The sequence below is a fragment of the Copadichromis virginalis genome, linkage group LG12 (assembly GCF_057382275.1).
Source record: "Copadichromis virginalis isolate Kocher_CV1m ecotype Utaka linkage group LG12, C_Virginalis_male_GT1.1, whole genome shotgun sequence".
Lineage (NCBI taxonomy): Eukaryota > Metazoa > Chordata > Actinopteri > Cichliformes > Cichlidae > Copadichromis > Copadichromis virginalis.
In genome coordinates, this window is record NC_140629.1 from 19895362 (window position 1) to 19906503 (window position 11142).

The 11142-nt window shown below is 40.4% G+C and overlaps 1 long non-coding RNA gene across 1 annotated transcript; it reads left to right on the forward strand.

The window, feature by feature from the left end:
- The first annotated feature begins 8265 nt into the window (after nucleotides 1-8265).
- LOC146696866 (uncharacterized) lies at nucleotides 8266-8734 on the forward strand. Its single transcript, XR_014923122.1, has 2 exons — nucleotides 8266-8492; nucleotides 8580-8734. It is a non-coding gene; the product is annotated as an uncharacterized LOC146696866 (long non-coding RNA).
- The last annotated feature ends 2408 nt before the right edge of the window (nucleotides 8735-11142 follow it).

An 11142-nucleotide genomic window follows, 5' to 3' on the forward strand; every position in this document is an offset into this window, starting at 1 on the left:
ATTTATACACACACACATATACATATATATATATATATATATATATATATACATATATATATATATATATATATATATATAACTTTGCATTGCTCACAGCTCATAGCTCACAGCTCTAAACCTAGGCATTTTTCAATCATATGCCTAATCACTATGTGTCACTGTGATTCTCAAGTATTGTCACAAGTTCGTTTAAATTCGTTTCCAAAACCAACAAAATAATCAAACAAAAACAAAAAACATAAACGTGTCAGGACACAAAAGAAAAAGAAAAATGCTGCCACCCGAACAAGGCAGAAGTCTGCATATGTTGGCTTTTAATAGCATGCAGCTTGTAACATGGTAGACTAATGTGCCTGTGTTAATTCAGCTCCATATTATTGTGTGAAGTTGCACTGGGTTGGGAGTGGTTTTGTGGTTGTCACATTTTTGGTGAGCCAATGGCTGGAATGGGGTTGGACTAATTAGAGGCAGGTGTACTTGATTGCACTGATACACTGGTCTACATATAGCCCACACTACAAACACTGCTGTGTTGTTTTGTCTCTCTGTGCAGTCCAGGGCCTATTATATGCCACAGCCTAAAGGCAGCAGAGTTCCAGAGGCTTGAGTGACCACTGACTATATGCTTGCAGGGTGGTGGGTCTCCAAGGACAACTTCTAACCCTGTTAAAGGCAACATGTGGGGTGCAACTTGGCCGTGTGGCATAGCTGGCTCTGGCCTTGGGACTGTGTGTTTTTATACAATTCATAAGTGGGACACTGGACTGTTTTATCTTTTATCTCTTGATATATTTTTCGTCAATAAATTATCTTTTAGAATTTTATTGACTGTCATCTTTTTGCCCACGACTGAGACGGTTGGTCAGACCTAGAGTCTTTCTTTGGGTGTGTTACAGCAGCTTCTGCTCTAAAAGAAACAAAAAAGAAAAAGAAAAGAAAATGTGGAACATGCTCATCAGCTTAGCAGTGTCTACATATTTAATTCAGCTTCTCAATCCTGTAGTTTTAGCTGTTGTCTACAGGGTTTTGCTTATTGGTTGTTATTATAGGTCTGCTCTATATCTCAGCAATGTGTCATTCTAGGATGATAGGTTTCAAGCTGGTCAAGTGCCTCTATGCACTTCATTAGTTTAGTTATTCTCTGTATTGTCTTCATCTCACATGTCATTACACTGAGTTTCAGCAAACCTTAAGCTTGATGCAGACTACTGCTTAACAATTATCCACCTCACATCATAACCGATTAAGGTGCCTCTTCATATTAATATTATGTCATTGTTAATATTATCCTCTTTGTCTTATATGACAGCAATAGCATATTATAATATTTTATCAGTGTGTACCACTATACTACTACTGAGCCAATTTGATAGTTAGGATCATCTTATTCAGCAAACAGATAATTTTGAATTCATCCAATCTGCGGTCACATTTGTTCTCTCTGTTGCATGGCGGACCAGGCAGTTCTATTATAATATATTATTTATATTTTATTTTGTATCCATCAAGGGCTTCAGATGACCTGCAGAATCATCCTTTTCCCAAGGTGGAGACAGTTACCTTTTCACACACTGTCCTTGGCTGAACAGTGACACAGCCTTAATATACTTTATTTATGTTATTAAAATATTTTCGTGTGAATTATTTGCTTTATATTCATTTTATACATTGTGGGCATGGTCATCATGCCAACTGTGTTTCATTGATAATATCACTTTACAGGTTGTTATCCTTGCTATTATTAATTTCAAATACTCTAAAGATAATTTCTACTGTAATTTTCCCTTTGTTTATCTTTATTTCGTACTTTTTATATTTATATCTACTCAGTGGGGTCTGTTTTCAACCCTTTTAAACTACCTCAAACTACTTTGATCTCTAGTTTTCACTTAATAAGGGATTATTATGTTCTTCCTGATATGGATGTTGCTGCACATGCGGCTGCAGGAATGAGTGATGGTTTACTAAAAGGATTGTGGACACTGCACAGTGTCTTGTCTTCTGGTTTTACTAAACTGGCAGTTGGATTCTGTTCTTCTGACTGTTTATATTTTGTTTTCTTAAATCTCTCTCTGTTTTTGTCCGGCGTCTGGACTTTTCTTTTCTCACCACTGCTCGTCAGCAGGAATGAGTTTTAATTTCACTTGCTTGATTACCCATCTTATTTATGTATTTACTTATTTTTGTTTATTAAGTAATATATACACGATACAGCTGCTATCACCTTCGCTGGTATTAGAGACGAGAGTGGTTGCTCACACGCCCTTCTACTTTCGGACTATTTCCAAAAGCGGTGTGAACTTTACGAGACGGAACTCGACCGTTCTCTCAACTCACCAGCACGTCAGTGAATAGCAGTAAAAGAAAAACACAGTAGGAGCAGCTCAGTCTCTTATTGGACCGTGAAAATTCAGCTTGCTCCGTTAATTAAAACAATACACACACACACACATTCACATTCACACCTATTCGCGCGATCGGAACCCTTATCATAAGGGGAGCTGCCAGTCTTTCTGTAGACGAGCTACTTATTCCCTAGACCCTGTCTAGACCCAGCTGGGGGAGCTACCCAGAGCTCCAAACCTAACCCACAGAAGTGGGGAGCTTCCAGTCGACGAGCTCCAAGCTACCAGCCGACGAGCTACTTTAAACCCACAGAGGTGGGGAGCTTCCAGTCGCGACGAGCTACTTTCGCTATTTTAAATTCCCTGAATTTAAAATACGCTTTTACGCAAGATTGTGTCAGTGTGTCTGTATCTACCTGGTCGGTGTCGCCGGGTCTGGTCCACCTCGATCGGGCCCCACCACCGTGGGTCGCTTTCTAAGACGTTGGCCAAGACCCGAATTTAACGCTCTTGGTCTTTTTCCACACACCTGGTGTGTGGGCTGTCGACAGGCGAACAACGTGGACTGGTCACGGAGATGGGACACGATGGAGGTGCTCCGGCTCGAAGGACCAAGAAATGTTGGGGGAAAACTCTGTAAAAGACCCAGGAGAAATAAAGACACAATGAGACAAAGTTACTTTCTTTATCAAACGTGTACACGGGTGAGCTGCTAAGAACAACTCACACCATGCACAGTGGCTTGGTAATTTTTATAGGCACAGAGCACAGAGACAGTGAGAACAGGATAACAAATAATAAACAGATAAAATAAAACAACTCCATATATGGTGCTAGTCTCGTCAGCAGAGAGCTAGGGAAGATAAAACAATCTAAAACAATATGTCCCAGAAACAAGATGTGTTTGCTGGGAAAGTCTAAAAAGATAATTCTAAACTAATCTAACCATAGGCAGAGGGCAGAGAAAAGGCATCTTTGTACATTTAAAAGAAGGTAAAGAAACATAGAATCATTTTTCCTGTAACAAACAGGAAAAAGTGTAATGCACTGTTAACCTTCAAAATAAAGGTTGTGCCTTTTTCCTGCAGCTAACATCTTGCAAGATAGAATAGAATAGAATAGAATAGAATAGAATAGAATAGAATAGAATTCAACTTTATTGTCATTGCACATGCACAGGTACAGGGCAACGAAATGCAGTTTGCATCCATCCAGAAGTGCTTTAGTGATATAGATATATTACAATATATATTAGCAATAATATAGATATGTGAGTATATTACAGAAATGGGTCTATTATGGTATGTTATAATGTACACGGTATGAAGTATGTTGTGAATATTCTATAACTATAAGTATGTACAGGCTGTAGTGAGTACAAGCTATGTACAGGATATGAACAGGATATAAATATGAAAAACTATACAGAATATGAAATAAATAACTTTACAGAATCTGGGATATACAGCTATACAGAAATGGGAACTATGCAAGTTGTAAACAGTTGTAGGATTAAAGATTATCGAATGTACAGAATGATTATTTACACAGAGCTATACAGTAGTGCAGTTAAGATAAGTGAGGGTGTAGATAGTTTCTACAGAGGCTATATAAAGTGCTAGTGGTTGTGAGTGGTGGTTCAGTCCATGTTATTATTGTGTTTGAGGGTACAGTTGTCCATTGTGGGTGTGTGTATGTTCAGTCCATGAGTTTAACGTGGGTCAGATGTCAGGAGGCAGAGTTCAGGAGTCTGACAGCTGTGGGGAAGAAGCTGTTCCGGTACCTGGTGGTCTTAGTCCGGAGGCTCCTGTGGCGCCTCCCAGAGGGCAGGAGGGTGAAGAGTCCATGTGATGGGTGACTGGGGTCTTTGATGATTTTCCCAGCCCTTTTCAGACACCGCTTCCTGTAGATGTCTTTTATGGCAGGAAGTGGTGCTCCGGCGATGCGCTGGGCAGTTTTCACGACCCTCTGCAACGCCTTCCGGTCCGAGGCAGAGCAGTTCCCGTACCAGACTGTTATACAGTTGGTCAGGATGCTCTCGATGGTGCAGCGATAGAAGTTCACCAGGGTGTCTGAGGACAGGTGGTTCTTCCTCAGAGTCCTCAAGAAGAAGAGGCGCTGGTGAGCCTTCTTGACCAGCTTGGAGCAGTTGGTCGTCCAGGTGAGATCCTCGGAGATGTGGACTCCCAGGAACTTGAAGCTGCTCACACGCTCCACAGCCGTCCCCTTAATGTGGATGGGTGGATGTGGGTCAGCATTCCTCCTGTAGTCCACGATGAGCTCCTTGGTCTTCTCGGTGTTAAGCAGCAGGTTGTTTCTGTCGCACCACTCAGCCAGACGATCCACCTCCTCCCTGTAGGCGGCCTCATCGTTGTCACTGATGAGGCCAATCACCGTGGTGTCATCTGCAAACTTAATGATGGTGTTGGAACCATCAGCAGGTCTGCAGTCGTGGGTGAAGAGGGAGTAGAGGAAAGGGCTCATCACACAGCCTTGTGGTACACCGGTGTTCATTGTGATGAACAGATGCGCAACCTTTAATTTGAAGGGTCTTAGACCAGTAGGTCCCTTCCTTGCAAACAATAGATATTTTGTACAACACCATCCTTGTCACTTTTAACCTAGTGACAGCCAGCAAGAACACAATAGTAGTACAATACTACTACTTAGAGCACTCAAGGAGTACATGTTTCACCAGGAAGTCCCTACCAGTCTGTTGGCCTATGTGACTGTGACTGAGGCCTTTATCGCCCAAAGTTCAGTATGCAATATACGGTCTATATATTTATATGCAGAGGGAGAGAGAGTAGTAGATACTTGGTAAATCATCTGTTTGGTTCTTAAATTTTGCTTCCTGAGTAACACACTTGTCTTGTTCCTGTAGATACTGTCACCAAAGTAAAACATGTATGATATTTTAAGGCATGAAAATTAATAAATCTTAAAGTGGGTCATCTGTTAATCGGAGGGTTAGGAGATGACTGCCAAGGTATCCTCGGGCAAGATACTGAACCCCAAGTTGCTCTCCGAGTGTGAGTGTGTGTGAATGCTTTGGTAGAAAGCACTTAGGTAGAAAAAGCATAGATTGCACGAATGGGTGTGAAGCATGCTGTAGAGCAGAAATGTGCATTTTAAGAACCAGTCCATTAAATAAGTAAACATCTACACTACATATCAGAAATATCTTTGATTTCCAACCAACTGTCAGTCTCCGGTTATATTGCTACAAACTCTACTTGTATTTAAGTGTTGAACACAGAGAACTAATGTAACTTTACATTTATTGGTAGGAGCTTGGATATGACCGCGGCCGTGATAAATCTATTGTGGCTTAACAATATGACAAGAAAACAAGTGCATCACTTCACCAACAAAAGGGGGCGAATTTCAAGGTTTTTGTGATTCACGTTCTCCTCTATTACATGGCTCTTACATAAAAAAATAAAAAAAAGAATTTTTTGAGAAGATGGCCTCCTGGAAATGATGTGTGACTGTGTTCCTACCAGATAGTACATAGAGAGCTTTCTCTAAAGAAGCCAAAATCACTGTCTGCCAAATTATTATATCAGCACTTTAGAAAACTGCTCTTCACTCTCAGCCATAAGGACTTTTGCTTTTTTCTCTATTCACAAACAGTATTCCTTTCCTCCTTTTTAAAAGTGTGAAGCACATCAGTTGCCACTTCTATGTTCTAAATATTGAAAGGAATACCTGACCTTGCAATGGCTTGAATTTCAATCAAGCAACACAGAGTTTTCGAAACAAAAGCACAAACATCCCCCGCTGCATTTTCATTTGCTCACAGATTCGGTTTTATTTTACATGCATCATGCATAAAATACAGTGCATTAAAAATTTACAAGATTTTTTCACCCAGAGTATCTGTCAGCTTTATGAACTTGGCTTATTTCCTCATTTGGACTCTTTTCATCCTGACTGTATGACACCTTACAGTTGATCAAAGTCGTTATGCAGTTTCAACACTGCCTGCGTCTGATAAATTTACCCTCATAATTTACTCTCATGCCAAGGCATTTGCTTCATCCTTGGTGGGCTGTGAATCCCTGTAAATGTTCTCTTAGAAATCAATAGGGCCATATCGTTTCTCACAGTGCCTGTGGTGACTGTAAACTATCTGTGGGGAGAGAGCTGTGTGATACAGGAAAGATAATTGCTTCCAGGAGTCTGAACACTTTAAGAAGTTACCTCTTTCTTTGATCAGGGTCAGCCCAGTTACGTTATTAATGAAATTTGTGTGCTAGATACTGATACTGGTGGTAACTGAGCAGCTAACGCAGACACATATGGCCTTGCGGGTGTACATTGTATTGACATAGCATGTTCTGGCTATTTTGGTGAAAACTATCATGTGAATGTTCGAACATAATAAAAATCACTTTATCCTTAAGGAGTCTGAAAACTGGGTAAATACAACCCTGGACGAACAACAACATTTGAATTATTACACCATGTGATTATTTATTTACAAAAATACAGAACCATTGAGTGAAAAACCAACCAACCCATGCTGCTTCCACAAGATTCAGGAGGGTATGTAGGAGACAGGTGCTACTAAATGCATTTGATTAACTGATCATTAGCAAGTGTGAGCACCTGTATAAAAGCAAACAAAGTTTGGGCAGTTTGCTGGTCTAAAAGACATCATCACCAGGAGTGGAACCTGAAAAAAGTAATCCAAGAGCTACATCTTAGAGTTTAAATGTTAAAGTTCATGACAGTAAAATTAGAAAAAGCCTGAACAAGTATGGCTTGTTTGGAAGTGTCCCCAGGTGACATTCCATCGTCTCTAAAAGAACATGGAAGAATAGCTTTTTAGCATGACTGTATGTAGTTGTATTTGAGCAGTGCATCCCCTCCAAAGCCGCAGAGAGCGATGCTAAGTATATTCTATGTTCTGTTCTATGTTGTGCTCACAAATTTAAGATATTAATCATACAGTCATATCTGGGTGTCACATATTGCATTTATTTTGCATATCTCCCGAATGAACAGTTGACTACACCATTTGCAGAGCTAAATATGAGTGCACGTTCTCGCACTATGACAAACCTCCAGGTACCTGTTTATGTCAGTGCCCCTTTCTTCTGTATCTAATACACAGAGAATCCTCTGAAGTGATATCTGATTGGAGGCCAAGCACACCAGAGACAAAGTCATTTACATATCCCACATCTTCTGTGTACACGGTTCCCATTTATCATCAAAGTCAAATTTATGGATAGGTATTTCAGCGAGCGATATTAATCAAGCACAAATCCAAAGGGAAACAGAAATCAGGAGCCAGAGGACAGCAACTTCTTGTCTGTGTGCTGAAGGCCCATGTCTTGGGTAAATATTGCATAGCGCTAAAGTGTAGGAGTAAGCAGAAACAGCAAAGAGAGGGAGCACAGTGTGCAGAAAGTGAGTTATTTCAACTCAGCGTTTTGGCTTTGCCTGATGTGCTGGAATATACGCACTGATGTTTTTGAGGGACTAAGTGGTATGGTCGCAAGAGGCAATGTTATTTCTCATTTCATATTGGGCGTCAATACCAGCTCCACCAAAAAAGACATACTGTATGCATTCAGTAGAAGGACAAGTCTGAACAGTCACTGTTAGAGGGGGAAGATTCACAGTTACAATGCGGTATTATAGGTGTAGTAGTGGTGATATAATTTAAAACCCTAGCATGGGTCAGTTTCAACAGGAACATTAAGTGGGCTGTCATAAACCCAGCAACAAGGGTCACTTGATGAAAAGATACATCCTTCCTAAGGTCTTAATGTTCATGACAGCAAGTTCACAGAGCACTTAAAGACCAGCTTCTGTAGACAGAAAGCATTTCTTGTCAGGGTCCTGGGACTGGGCGACCCAGGATCCCTGAGCAGACATGTATTATATTATTATTATTATTATTGCTGTGTATTTTGGTGTTGCTCCCCCTTCCCTGTGCTTGTGTATATGTGTGTGTGGGTGGCTGAGCACTTGTTTATAGGTGGCGTCAGGCCTGGAGGGTGTGGCCCTGCAAGGGGACTGGCCACACCCGAAGCCACACACCTGCTGCTGATCAGGCCTCGTCGGGGGAGCTACTTAAGAGAGTCTTGGAGCTCCCACCGACGCGGGATCATTTGCTTGGGACTCCACGTTAGTTACCCAGTTTAGGTTTTGGTCGTGTAGTGTATGCCTGCCATTGTTCAGTGTCCTGACTGCTGCCGCTATTGTTTCCCGCAGGAGGAGCGTGGAGGGCTTAAGGAGCAGCGAGCACCGGGAGTGCAGACACGGGAGCAGAGAGCACTTGGAGGACACGACACGGGAGTCTGGGGAGAAACACGGGGATTTATTGTTGTTTGATATCACCCTCTGTAAATAAACACTGTCTATACGTAGAGCACCGCGCCTGGGTCCTCCTTCCCCACTCCTTCCACGGTGTGCCATGCCACACCGTGACATTTCTGGACTGGGCTGAAAGCTTGGAAGTTACACGCAGCATCACAGTTGGGTGCTATTAACAGTGCTTCATGCTTCAATCCAACATGACTTTTACTGCAAAAAATAGACCTAAGCGCACAGAAAAAAATGACAGTGTGAATATTTGGAAATAGCTGACATTTTGTGCCCATGCTTTATAAGCTATAGAGTATTTTTATCATATCATTTGCTTTGGCACTGATAGAGGTGGGTATTTGGGACGGGGACCTATCAGCATCGATACATAATGATGTTACTTAATTTATGACCCCATATTTTAAATGTAATGTTTGTTTTTACAGAAATTATCAAACCATCTACCCAGCCATGTTAAATTATTGTGGCTGTGGATATTCTTCACTTGACAACAAAAATGACCTTGATTGAAGTCATCATGTTAATATTTTTTAGGGAAATTTATGAAGAAAGAAACTTTCCAGCTAGCATTTTAATCTCTCCACTGTAGACGGACACAGACCGCTAAGAGGCTGCTTCATGACCGAAGTTATTGGAATCATGTGCAATGAATATGCAATGTTGTTAATCAACAGGAAATGACGTATTTGTTGTGACGTGGTACCGGATGTGTGTGTTGGAAAAAGGGGTCCGACGCAACATGCCCCGGTCATCGTCGCGAGTCAACCCGGGAGCATGCACCGATTCCGGGCTAGAGGAGAAGCATTTGCCGCCTGGAGACCATTTTCTGGTCCTGAAAAAAAAAATAAAAGGCGATCGAAATGACTGTTTGTGCCAATCTTTAGTCCATCTAAAGGCCTAATTATAATAACAATCAAATATTACTTCAAATGTTTTTTTGGGAAAATATTTAGTTTTTTAGTTTTTTTTTTAGTTTTTTTGTAATTTAAAGGGTTAAAACAACGAAAATATAATTAAAACTTTATATGAATATTTCAGGGAGAAGTAGTTTTAAAAGACTGACCAATTTAAAGTGAAAAAAAAATTAATATTTAATATTTTTATTGCACTTTTTGGGCGTGGTCGATAGTGTGCATTTTATGAAATGCGCTCCTGGAAAAAAAATAAAAGGCGATCGAAATGACTCTTGGTGCCAATCTTTAGTCCATCTAAAGGCCTAATTATAATAACAATTGAATATTACCTCAAATGTTTTTTTTGGAAAATATTCAAGTTTTTTGTTTTTTGGGGCTAAAAAAACAGGGCGCTCATGTAATAAAACTGGGATTTAAAGGGTTAAAACAATGAAAATATAATTAAAACTTGACATGGATATTTTAAGCAGAAGTAGTTTTAAAAGATTGACTAATTTAAAGTAGAAAAAAATATTGATATATAACATTTTTAGAGCACTTTTGGGGCGGGACCATTTATGGTCCCGAGGTTCACGAAAGGATGGGATTTTGAGGTTCTACCAGGGGTTAAAGCAGCAATAAGATGGAGAGGGACTGCTATCAGTCTGCAATTGAATGGGATCTAGTTGGTAAATTCATGCAATGTGTTTGTTATAATGCGAGCAATTGATAAAAACTGCAATTATGCTCATTGTCTACACCCACAGAGATTCACATTAAAGAGAACATCGCATTTACTGCTTACAGTCCAGACAGACCAGAACCTCTTAGATCAGAAGCAAATATTCAGAAAGTTCTTCACAAATACGGAAGTGCAGGCAGGCGATTTAACTGCAAAATGACTTATGTGCTCATCAACCTTGCCTTTACACTGTATCTATAGAAATATAACCACAGTAGAACCAGTTCAGTTTAGTCCCCAAGTGCAGAGGGTCATGTTGTGTGGACTAAGATTTACTCTGATCTGTTTGCATTTATAGTCATAAAGTCACATGCCCTTCATTTTCATGTAGCACTCAAAGAAAGCCAAAATAACTTACACTCAGAAGAAAAGAAGCACTTGTGTACAGCAGACACAAAGAGAAAGTAACACGTTTTATGTTTTGTCTCACTTTTTTCTCACTCTACATCTGAGTTGAAAACAGTAAATGCACGTTCCATCAGTTTGTTGTGTTGTTCACATGCTGTCCCCAGAGTGAGTATACATTGTGAGCAGGGAGTGAGAAAAGAGAACAAAGACAAACTCCTGTGTATGGAAATAGGGAACCTGTCCATGTTTGTGTCTTCAAGGTCATGAAAAGGACAAAAATACAATGGCTTTTTATTTCTTTAACGAAACGCATGATTTATCTGTCAACAAGTCATACTGAGGTCAATAAAGGATGACAGAGTTGCAGATGAATTAAGCATGAACTCACTTTGAAGCTGTGAGAAACACCCTATGGACAAAAGTACTGGGACACCCATACATCACAGCTACAGGAGCTGATTGGTCA